The sequence below is a fragment of the Pholis gunnellus genome, assembly GCF_910591455.1.
Source record: "Pholis gunnellus genome assembly, chromosome: 19".
Classification (NCBI taxonomy): domain Eukaryota; kingdom Metazoa; phylum Chordata; class Actinopteri; order Perciformes; family Pholidae; genus Pholis; species Pholis gunnellus.
Genome location: NC_136546.1, coordinates 15410454 through 15423569, shown reverse-complemented (window position 1 = coordinate 15423569; position 13116 = coordinate 15410454).

The following is a 13116-nucleotide window of genomic DNA, read 5'->3' as shown; positions in this document are numbered from 1 at the left end:
ATGAGGAAAAAGTTGATTGCACAATGCCGTGGAAAACAAAATGTATATCTTGTGCAGTGTTGCCATAGGTAGCTAGCAGCACTAGCTCCAAAAGTTGCCAGATGACATCATACACTCATTTGCATATTGGTGACATTATCGCGCATTCATTTGCATCAGGCTTAGTTGTCGTGTCAGTCTCAGCTTGGGGAGAGACTGTCTGCACACGGAGCAAAAGGAGAGGGAGAGACACAGTGTTGTGGACTTTGATTACACTTTAACTCTTAAAAACTGACCGACTTCAAACCAGGGAAAAGAGCAGACAAAAACAATACAGGAAAAAAATGACCAAAGTTAAACAATAAATATGTTCACGTGTGACCATATCATTCAGAAGCTGACTGAGAAAACGTTTCAGGGCCTTTTAAGATGTGAAGCCGCACTAACGTCTGCAATGTGCTTCAAGTGAGTGATCCAGATGCAGCTTGTTGAAAAGTAGCGGAAACTGTTCTTGGTGACTACCTTCTGGAAATGTGGCATCAGTGGCTTCAAGGCCCATTTAAATCTGTTCAGGCAGTAATAAGCAGATCATGTTTCCATATTTGCTCATTAACTTTCTCCTGCTGTTCTTAATCCCTTAATTTAATGAATAAACTTCAGAATGATTTCAGCATGGCTTTTCTTAAAGACTTTTCCGCTGCATCCAAAAGACTAAATAGAAGTTAATTTCTTTTAATTCCCCCATGGTTACGTTTCTACTTAATACATTTTGTTAGTTTGCAATCCCCTTATCTTTTTGTTCCACAAGTGCACAGTGGCATTTGCCTGCCTAACCCCTCTGTCTTTTGCAATACTTCTAGGCTAGCCAAAATATAGTATTTTCCATATCCTGAAATATTCAACAGTAATTCACTTTGGCAGGAAACATTTAGAAAAGCTGCTGGAGTAGAGTAGCTCAATATCGGGCCAGAAATTGAATACAAGGCTGTGGCTCGGAGGTATTTACCCTGACAGCAACATTGCTGTGTTTCAGCCTCATATATAGGAGATGGGGAGGGGTGGGTGGGGTGGTCTATATATCAAACAAGAAAGTAAAGAATCTCCCCCCCACCTGTGGAGGAAAATGAGACAATGCTTTGTGTCAGTGACGGGCCACATGAAAATACAGCCAGGCAAGAAACTACCAGATTGGTTTAGTGTGGGCCTGGCTGCAAGGAAGTGTCAACATTATATCATAAGAGGAAATAATAGTGTAGAGATTAATGGGTCAATTTCACAGCCTTCCACTCCTTCACTCATAGCGCTGCCATTCAGTGCTATTCTAAGCCAGTGTCAGACACTGGTAGTTGTAAAGAAGAATGGGCTTTGCAGTCTTAAGAACATATACTTATGCTCATTCTCTTGTGTCAGACAAGTTCCGTCAACCTTGCAACATTTGAGTGAGATTGGTCTCAGGTAGTAATTGACCCTGGTGTGTTTGTGCCCTTCAGCTACAGCAGGAGTCCGTTTTTAGTCCCGGCCAGCATGAAATCAACTCTCTACGGTGTGTTAACAAGATTACGAGAAGCCTTACACTGTAATCACTCTGAACTGTTTAATCCTCCATTCATAAGGGTTGATCGAATCAGAGCCAGCGGGCGCCGACCTTTTTGGCTTTTAGCGTTGCGCCAAAGTGGTACATCTCAGATTACGTTTGAGCAAAACTACACAACAACAGGCACGCACGTAACTGCAGAAGAGGGAAATCTGACCCCTCCCAAATTGTCATCCATCGATGCAGGATTCAAGCTCCGACTTTTCTGTGTCTAATTACACTCGGTGGGGTGGAGGCAGAATTATTTGTGCTAAGCGTAAACAAAAGAAGAGCGTTTGTGTGTGTGTGTGTGTGTGTGTGTAGGTGTGTGTGTGTGTGTGTGTGTGTGTGTGTGTTCATACACAGTACAAGAGCGGAGGCAAAAAACGCACACAGGAAGCAGACTGATAAGATGTGGGTACAACAACTTTCGTTCAATTCATTTCAATAGGCTTTGTTGGCATGACGTTTGACATGTGTTGCCAAAGCACTCACTCACTCACTCACTCACTCACTCACTCACTCACTCACTCACTCACTCACTCACTCACTCACCCTCAAAGTCTGAGTGAGGGTTTTGCCCTTGAGGTCAGTAATTGAACATCTGTGTGCAAATAAAAAAAAGAAGGAAAATATGTGGAAATCTCTGGAGGAGGAGAGGGGAGGCTAGTAGAGCATTTCATAAACAAAAAGAGAGAAAAAAAAAAAAAAAAAAGGCAAGGCCAGAGCGGAAATAAGGACCAAGTTAGCTCTGCAGTATTTCTTGGCACACTATTTTGACCCGTCTTGATCAGCAGAGTTGACCGCCATAAACCCCCGGGGCCACTCTTGACACCTGAAATACCAAACAGCCTCCCAGTTGTGTCCACACAGCACTTGCATCTTATTTCCGCAGCATTCTTTTCAGCAAGGACACAAGGGGGAAAGATTCAATGTGAAAAGTCTGTCACTGGAAGCATTTTCTATTCTTCATTTACTTACTGAATTCATGCTTTTTCTTTTCCCACTGCTGTCCAACAACATTTCTTCTGCTCTCTTTAAAGCGGCGATCGATATTTGTTCGCGTTAACAAGGGGTCAAATGATAATGTCTTGAAAGGTGATGAACTGTCAGAGATGTATCCACCTTACCTCAGAGGGGCTTTTTTAGCATCTTTCAGCTTGTTGTTTTTGAATTTCCAGACTGCATCGTTACTGTCTCATCACTTTAACCACTCTCATAGTCATTCTTAACCGCAGCTAAAGTGACAAACATACTGTACAATACCTGCTCAGCAGCAAACGGCAGACAAAGTTAGCTAAAAGGAGGTTTAGTATTCGCCAGGTGTCTGCTGAATGTGTAGGCAACAGTTTGCTAACGCGTCCACAATATACACTTTATAAGCTGATTTCGCCATCACATCTGTCAGCCAATCATCTTGTTGCTATCAGCTGTCATTTCTGCGTCCGTGTCGTAAATCATTCATTCAAACGTGTAAGAGGTACGTTTTGGTGTGCTGAAATACAGATTGCCAAATCTTTCTTCAAAGTGGCCTTTCCCACTGTCATCATGAGCCCTATCGCCCTGTAAACATCTCATGAATATTAAAACCACCATGTGTTTCCCGCAGAAACGCCATCTATAGTTCCTGCATGATGTTCATGCTTTTGAGAACTGCTGAAAAGTTAATGCTGACAAAACCATGCTGAGTATTTAGGAGCACCTGTCTGTTTAGATCTCAGCCTTCAAGTTCCCTTTCAGCGTGCTCCACCATTTCAAACGTACCTGAAATACAATGTCTCTTCTTCTGACAGTCACCTGGATTTAGCATTTGAGTCAGTCCTCTTTACTAACACATTTCTCATTCACATAGAGCTAAACATGATCTACTCTCACACACACACACACACACACACACACACGGCATGGAAATACACAGGAATTCTCATCTTCACTGTTTTTCATTTCACTCTTGACATTGAACGTCACTGCTGCAGGAGCCATGGTGAAGATTGATAATGAAAATTGCATGGTTTGGTTTACGCCGGATTGCTTTCTAATGGATTGAACTATTGAGACAACCTTCCTCTCAAGAATTATTTTCTCCTTGTGTATCATTTCAAGCATTTCTGTCAATGTCTTTGGGTTTTTTTTGCTTATTTGCACAGATAGACTGCAGGCAACTGTGGGAAAACGTTGTCTACCTCCCATACTGCCGGGGTTTGGTAAATAAGGCGTCATAGCCCGTCAGGTGTCAGCATCATTTTTTTTGTTGTTATCTGTCAGACGAAGCTCTCGATGCAGGCAGTGTGAGCCATCATTGCAATCCACCCAGAAGGTGAGAGAGTAGAGGAGGGGGAGGGAGGCAGAGGAGAGAAAGGTTTTGTGTCCCCCCCCAGGGGGGGGGGGGCTGAATGAGACGGGATCTTACGAACTCTCTCCTCTGCAGAAAGGTTATCTCTTTGAAACAAGGCATTTAACTTGCGCCAACGAGTCCTCTGTGGAGTCTGCAGTGCGAGAGGAAGAGAGGAGAAAACATGAAAGCAGAGTAAAAAATAGTGTTTGCATTCCAGGAAACCCCTCACATGCTTTCTACCTTGTCAACAGACTGAATCCTGGGAAATCATTCACCCTCCAAGGCCATGTTTGTTTCCTTTACCTCTCTTGTTTTTCATCCATCCCGTCTTACCCATCTTTGACTCGTAGCCTTGCCCTCCACAGGGTGAATGTCTGTCTAGTACACTGAAATACAAACACACACATTCAAACAAAACCCTTCTAAAGGATGCTGTACAGAGAGTTATATAGTATTGAATGTAAAAAATGGAAGAATTAAGGAAGTGGGAGGTCAGATAAGCAAGCGAGATGGGAAGTGACTGAAGGTCAAACAAGACGAGGACTAAAGAGAGAAAGAGGAGTGATTAATAGAAGGTCTGAAGATAGCGCTGTGGGATTTAGATCACTTGAGAGGGCTTCAGAAAAACAGAATAACAGAGCGGGAGAGAACAAGGACATTGGCGCTGGCCTGCAAACTCGAGTAGCACTGCACTGAAAAAGATAACCGCTGAAAAGCTGCTTTTACTGAAATATATATTTAAAAAAATGTCCATTATTCATTTTCTTTCCCTTTGAAAAAAAGTAATTGCACTTTTATTAGAGGATTTACTATGTGTACTTATTGACCAAATCTAGCATATGAGGCTGAGTAGTAGGCTCATAATGTAGCATGAGGCTGGAGGTTTTTGTTTACATTCAGTGTTGCTCACCAAAAGCATTGTGTGGATCCAACCAACAGCAGGAATGTGCTTAAAATGACGTGGTGTTGATCTTTTTTTTGTTTTTTCGCTGTTGCCTCTGCGTCGTGCTTAGTCACGCACGACCAATTACAGGCGTGCATAGTTGCTGCTTAGTTCAGTAAGTTGACACTTGATGGCTCAAATGTTGCCTGAAGTTAACTTGGGTATTTTAATGTGAAGGAATTTTGTCAAACGGATTTTGGATGCGATGTGAGGCAAGATGTAGCCCACCAGTTGCTTCCTCACAACCCTTGAAACTGGATCCCAATGGATGCAAGTTGAGCGGGAAAGGGATGATGATATGAGCCGTGTTTAATACGAGCTTACTACTGAACCTAAAAGCACTTTCTCTGTGACCAATATTCAGAGTCTATGTGATAGCGTTATTCAAATCGCTGGAAACTCTTGACATCTCAAGTATCATATTTGACTTTGAATAGATTTCTCAACTTTTAGAATTTCTTAAAACAAGTGAAACATTTTGCCAGCAGCATGAGGTTCCTCTCAAAAGTTGAAACGTGGCAGAATGAGGCCGATCGCTGCACAGCTAAGAAGGAGAATGACACTTGATTCGCCAGAACTGATGGGATGATTTGATTTGCATCGGAGACACATGAATATAACTCCCACAGCTGGTGGAGAGTCTGATTGATTGTAACACTTAATAATAGATCAATACGGTCTTTTCTTTTTTCTTCGCTGTAATTCTATAGAAGCAGCTCTGCACTGCCTGCGTGATCACTACCATATGGGAATAATGATGGAATTAGAAGACGCCTTACTCTGAATTAGAGACGGGAGCGTGTGAGGTTATGACATCACACAAATGTCTCTGAGTTTTAGAAAAGTGTTGCTGTGAGCATGGCATGTTTCCATAACAGCTGCTTTATTACATTGAGGATGAAAAAAAAGAGGGTAGTGGGTTGTTTTTTCACATGTCGGCTTTAACGCCCGGTCCTCGTTTACAGGCGCACACGCATTCACATCCTCCAAGCTGTTACTGACTGCCATATGTTTCCCAAACTGTTTCCGAGAATGGAAGGGAGAGGGAGCTGACTCGAGACCTGGGACAGAGCAGTGAGATGTATATATTTTTTTCACAGATAGCGCTGTAAAAATGAGTGTGCTGTGTCTGTTTTTTTTTTTTTTTTTAGTGAACCCATCAAATGGAGGAGGAGAGGAGTGGATGGAGAGTGGGAGGGATGGCGCGAGGGAGAGGAGTTGAATATCTGGGTAATACTTCAGACTAAGTGGAGTAAAAGTTTCATCAACAGTGTGTGTGTGTGTGAGTGTGTGTAGGTGTGTGTTGGGGAGCATGCAGATACCTGTGTGTACACGTATGTTTCTGTGTGCGTACAATACACCCTTGTGTATGCGGAATATAAACTCTGTCTGTGTGTATTTGTGTGTATTCACCATGCATGTGTGTGTGTAGCATCTCTTCTCCTGCAATCAGTCGTTCATTGATGTCGGTCTCTTTGGCTGAATGAGGCAAATTGCCTGCTTTGCCAGCAACTTGCCTGAGTTTTTCTTTGAAAAGAGAAAAGGAGAGAAGGAAAATAGATATACAAGAGGAGAATGTTCAAGAAAAATTCAGAACATTTGACAGTGCTGTGGTAACTCGGCCACGGCATCTGCTGAGGAAGAGCATGTGATACAATAGAAAGCTCCAGTACCGCTACAAAATGGAAAGGAATGTTCAATCTCAAGATGTTGAACCCTTCACTCCCACTGTCACACTGTTACATCAGTCCTTACAAACTAATGATCTGCAGCCAAATCTTATTCAAAGATTGTCTCATTGATTTTAAATTCAAGTGTAGATCACAACATATGCAAAGATACCAAATATGTCAGGCTGAATTTGGGGGGGAGGGGATGTGTAAACATGCGTATTTGCACAAGACATTGAGCATTTCCAGTTGATGAAAGGAAAAACATGGAGCCTTGGGTTTGAACATTTCCCTCAGTGTAAACATCGTCTAGCTTCAGCGAAGAGTTAAAACCAGTTGGCACAGAATATGTGATGATGCTGTCAGATAGTGTGGAATAAAATGCTTTTCCAACTTAAAAGTCACTTGTAAAGGAAAATATAAAAGGAAAATTGGATTTTAAGAGACACCCACTTTTTTCTTTTTGTAAATGATGTTTATTCTCAAAAGCAGAGTACATAGTCATACATTGCACATGTCATTTTTCATTTTCTCCCCCCCCCCTCCCCCACCCAATTTCCCCCAACACAGAACAAATCAAATCGCACTGCCTCAGTTGTCAGAAAGCAAATTACAGTATTAATAACTTAAGTATAGACAAATGAAGTACATATGGTGTAGGAGGATAGTACAGACAAACAGAAACAAGTAATGAGTTTTGAATTGGAAATTATTGCTATTATTATTAATTCCCCTCCCCCTCCAAGGTCAGGGACGGGAGAAAGCAACAACAGCGACAAGATAAATAAATAGAACTGTCCAAGGCCAAAGAGATGGGTTATGAATCTAATGAGAGAGTCTTCAATTTATCAAAGTATTGTATGATCGAACCCCAAGTAGATTTGAATTTCTCAGGGTGTCCCCGCAGCGAGATTTTCTCCAATTTTAGAAAGAACACCAAGTCCTTTAACGACATGGAGGGGTTAGGAGGACGAGATGACTTCCAGTCCAAGAGGATTCTCCTTTGTGCCAAGAGGGTTGAGAAGGCAATTATGTTTTTTTGTTTATTCATTAAAGTTAAAGTGTGATCTTCATTCCCCTGAACACCAAAGATGCACATCCAGGCATTGGGTAAAATATTTAGATTAAGGGACTCTGATAGGACTTTGAATATTGCATCCCAGTAATTTGTCAGTTGGGGGGACATCACCCACTTTGATCCAGAAGAAATCCAAACGTTTGTGAATTATCTGTTCAAGTAAAACCCCATCACTCATAGTAAGAAGCTAAGTTAAGCTTAATGGAAGAAAATCATATCGTTTGCACACTTTCAAGTGTTTACTAGAGGAGCTTCTGGTTTGCTCCGAGCAAAACTTTTCCAAACAATCGGACGTAATGCCGGCAACGACGGGACCAACAGGTGTTTGTGTTTCTGAGGAATTCAAGCCAGAGGAGAATGAGGCAATCAGTTACTATGGTGATGGTGAAGGAGGAGGAGCAGCAGGAGGAGGAGCAGCAGGAGGAGGGGGGGGGGGGGGGGGCTGTTCTGCAGAACACTTTCGTTTGGAGAGTGTCACTTACAGGCTTTGATGATGATAAGGGTTGCTGCCGGGGTAAACAACATCAGAGCTTTAAAATACTGAGAGAATTGGGCACTCGAGAGGATCAGGTTGTGCTCGCTAACAGCTTTTTCTCTCCTCCTCTCTCTTTCTTACCCCCCCCCCCCCCCAACAACATCTGCCTGTCTGTCTTTATCTACACACACATAATAACGCTCACCCATCAACCCGGGCTACCTGCTTCTCCCTCAGCCTGGTGATGAATGGCACTCTGACACAGACTTCCATTCATGTGCAGGGTGGGCATTTGGTACCCAACATTTAAAAAAAATACCGTATGCACTTTTTTGTGTGTGCTTTTATGTGAGTGTGTGGCCCTGTGGTGAAGAGTTTACCGGATGCTCTTTTTTCGGAGCGTGTGACGTCCTCCGGGGCTCGTTAAGGCGTCACACAGTGAATGAATGTCACACCGCCACCGGATAGATGTCATCAAACATGCTCCAGCGAACGCTTCTCTCACTTTCACAGGGTGAGAGAGGGAGGTCAGGCGGGGGGGGGGGGGGGGGGGAGGACTGAAAACCAGCGAAGCAACAATCACAATGGCAGGCAGCGAAGCTTTCCAAGCCAATTGAAATGGCTGATAAAGAAAAAAGGGAAAATGTAGAAAGGGCGATGGAAAGAGAAGAGGCACAAAAAAAACCAACCAGATTACACTCCTGGTAAAAGCAGAGTGGGAGGATGATGATCCAGAGCAGGACGAGGAGAAGTGATGAATTAAGAAAGGAATACGGCGAGAAGTGCAATGGAGATGCGAGCAAAGTGACAAGGATGTGTGTGTGTGTGTGTGTGTGTGTGTGTGTGTGTGTGTGCTAGACAGAGAGAGAGAACAATGGGGGAGGGGGGGGGGGGGGGGGGGGGGGGGGGGAGATAAAAGCAGTGGAGGATGTTGAGCTGAAATCTTAACTAACAGAAGCGCTGGCACCACACTGAGAGGAAGAAGTGAAACCAGACACCAGGGCTTTGGGCTAATTAAGAAAAGAAAGAGAAGCTATAAGTGTGTTTGTTGTGCGCGGCTGTGTATGTGTGTGTGTGTGTGTGTGTGTGTGTGTCTTTGCCACTGTGTGCATGCCAATGTGGATATAACGCTGTGCATGTGTTTGGTTATGAGAACTTACCTTACTCTCCCTCCTCTCTTCCTCATCCTATTGATATGCGTCTTCCTATCCGCGGGTGTTTTCACCGGCTTAATTACCAAAAGATATCCATCTGTCAGTGAAATGAGCTTTAGGGATCAGGCAGCCACACAATATTGTCTCCTTGTTAGTTGGGTCATAGTGTTGATTACTATTCAACGTGACTGAACTGCAGTTAAGGATGCAGTAATATGCGATGACACTTTGTAAACCATGATCCATATGTTATCAGCGTGTTCTTGACATTACATTGAGATCCCCCTCACCTGTTAGCATTCCCTTTGGTTGTGATAACATTTATTTACCCACTTTATCTTGAGAAGTGATGGTTTGTGTTCTCTTTATAATGATAAGGGCAAAGCTGGAGGATTGTTCATGTCTTTAACTTGAGTGATCATCTGTTTGTGTTTCTTGCCCTTTCGGACGCCCCTCAAACAATACTGCCACGTGCCCAGATTTCAGTTGGTGAGCAAAATGACTGATAGGAAAACTAAGAAACTAGAAACAGAAACTCTCCTTTATCATATCGTTGTACTGATTCTCTGGTAAATAGAAATAGTGTAAACGAGCATCTTGACACTTCGTTGGTATTCAAATGTTTTGTATAACCATCCTATATAATAGGATTGCAGTCATCCTTGGATACTTGTGTGGTTTGATACCACAGCAAACAGTCCTTAAGAGAAATACAACGCAAGAGCAGCAGGTGTATCCGTTTACAGCTCAGCCAAACAAACTCACGTTGCTTAAGTACAGAAGTCTGTCAATAACAATTGCAAGTGCGATCTAATTTCATGCTGCGCTAAAGGCAAGATGCAAAAAACAAATAAATATATATGTATATGTATATTCAGCAGATGCTAAGACTACTTAGCTACATTTCCCATAGTGCAACTCAATTATATATTTTCATTTGACTCTGTCTGTCTGTTAAAATGTGTCGTCTGCAAGCAGCCTGAGCCCAGATACTCCTGATGACCTCACCGGGGCTGTTTTCTGTTTTATACTGAGCCTGATGTGTAAAACTGGAGGGGTTGCCCTTTAAGAGCGCAGCATCCATCAGCAGTCAGTGTAGGTTTAGCTGTGGGTGCTGTAGCTCCATCACTTCACAGCTTTTAGCCTGTTGTCTCTGCGGCCACCGGAGAGTTGCTGTTGACTCAGTTTTGCCGGTGTCCTCTCACCGCTCCTCATCTCTTCTTGAACACCTGCAGTCATCCTGTCAGCATTTCTGTGTCTGAGTCAGCGTCTGTGTCAGAGTCATGGGATATCATGACCGCTTGGGCTTTGCGTCCCTGACATCACTGTGTGTGCTTCATCTGTCCTCCCTCGGCTGACTGAACGTATTTTTTGCTGTGTCCTGAGCATGACTCGAGCCAGTTTGGTTGTCACATAGGAGTCACAGTCACTGTCATTTGAAGTCATTTGAAGCGACACTAATCTCCTCCCACCATCCTAATGTCTCGCAGACGTTGTTGACTTCTTCATGTGCTTCGCTTCTTGGAGGATTTACAAGCATAAACAAGTGGATTAAATGTCATTTTCTTGGAAGCAAAAATGTGTATGTGAGATTTTTGTCAAACTCTTTTGGGTTTTTGTCAGAACTTTCATGAAATAATCACGAATGTCTTTCCTAATGGTGCGGTTGTCACATAATCACACAGTTATTTTATCTCTTACATGAAGGTGAGGCTCATCATTTCCATTATTTTATCAGAATAAACACCCTTTTTCTTTTTCCTGCACACCTACACAGATTTTTTTGTTGCATTTTGTTCGTTTCACCAACTTTTCCACCTCAGCCAAGCTTCAGAACTTTTGACATTATATTAACACCGGGCTGTTAATCAGTGTTTTCCTGACTTCTCTGGTTGAAAGTTTCAAGTGTGCTGCACCACTGACTGTACCCAGCGGTGATGTCGCAGTGATGTCACTGGACACCTTGGAATAGACTTGCACAGGGAGTTAAGTTTCTTTCTAAAAGTTGGAGACATAAAGCAGATGCAAATATAAAATGCAATCCCAGTCTCTTTTAGAAGAAGAGAAATGATGCATACAGTTTGATGAAACCAGGTCACCCAGGTAACTAGACCTGTTAGTCTCCACAGCCCATCCATTAATAAATAAAATATAAGGTAACATTAATGATATTCTTCTGTGCGCTTATGAAATGACGTCTGTTAGTGCAACTCTGAAGAGAATACAAAATGCAAAGTGCAGCATTATGGTAAAAGTGTAGAAAAGCATTTTGCCTCATCATCATGTCCTATTTTACTTTCAAACAAATCCCCACGACTCAAGTTCTCTATTTTTATGTACTGTGAATCCCTTTGTCTCCATATTTCTCCCAGAAACTTATATTGATGTTGTAAATGAACTGCAACCCTGCGTTTTTATAGACACACGTATACCTTCTTTGACTAACTCTCTCGTCCCTCCGTCCCTCACTGCTCCCATTCATGGCAGCGCATTGAATTGTAACACATCCACCTACAAATCAATGCATGTTCACATTTCAAGCCGTAATCTCCACCAGCTGTCAATCAATGGGCTCAAACAGAAGCGGCCCGTCTGATTGGTGTGGGGCCGTGGCCTCGGTTCCACCGGGACCTGCAGCCAATCTAAGGCGGTTAGCCTCAAATCGTTCAAACAGGAGCGGATCAAAACTAAAATGTGCCAACCGTTCTCACAAGTCCACTCCAGTACCGGAGTGCAGAAAAATTAAAGCAATTGGAGAGATTGACTGTGGCTTGTTTTGGTTTCTTAGTGCAAATAGGGTGTTGATTTAGTTTGAAAAACACTAATTGACTTCAAGCAGATTAATTCAGGTCCCCAGTGAGTAATTAAGTTGATACTCGTGGCGGTCTGTGTACATGTTACTCATCCCCTCTAAAAGCCACATGTTTTCTTGAGGCAAAGCCTTTTCCAATACACCAATAGACAATGAAAAGCTCAGTAATGAATGACACACTTACCTGCAGAGCCACGTATTAGAGTGAAAGCCTCTTCTCTCTGTCTCTGTTTGCAAAGCACTAAAAGGCAGTGCATGGAGATTATTTGTCTGATTACAACCTGATTGAGCCCACGCCTCACTCTTCATACGCAACCAGCACTGAAATGGACCCAATAATATCAAAGTTTTCTCTCAATTTACTCAATCCATTTCATTGTCATAGCAACTAAATACAAAAACAACCCAGATTGTCTCATATGTTGTGCATCAATTTCACTGATTGGGGAAAATAAGAAGCAAAGGAGCACCGTAGGCAGACGCAGCAGTACACACAAAGTATTGTAATAGTACCTTCTTCTTTTGGGGACGCACCACTTGAGACCTTCTGCGTCCTTTTAATCTTTGAAACAAACACAAACTGTTTGGCCTCTACATCAAACGGGCCACAGCGTGCTTTTTGCCTCGGCGAGCCTTAACCGGTGTTGTCCTCTGACCAAGGTTGGCACATAGTGGAGCTCATAGTAAAGGACCTAACGAACCATTTTCATCCCTCAGTGAGAATGTACGAGCATTCCTGTGTCAAACCTTTTTGATCTCTGCAATAACCGAGGTGCTTTCAAATAGTGACCTATGTCACTGGTCCGTGGTTTTGTGACAATGTATTTTACGGCACCTTTAATATTCGTGTCCTTGTATCATTCTTCTTTATTGGGACATAAATAAATGGTTACAATGTGTGTGTGTGTGTGTGTGTGTGTACAGAGGGTTTTTTAGTAAATGTATTCTCAAGTCTTGTCTGGCTGAATAGATGATGACTGTAATCAAGGGTACCTTTCCATCACACCCAGCTCAAATGCTGCGATGACATTTTCAAAGGTGCATGACAGATGGAATATTAAAACGCCGTGTCACACCAACTCTTTTAATGGCTTGTC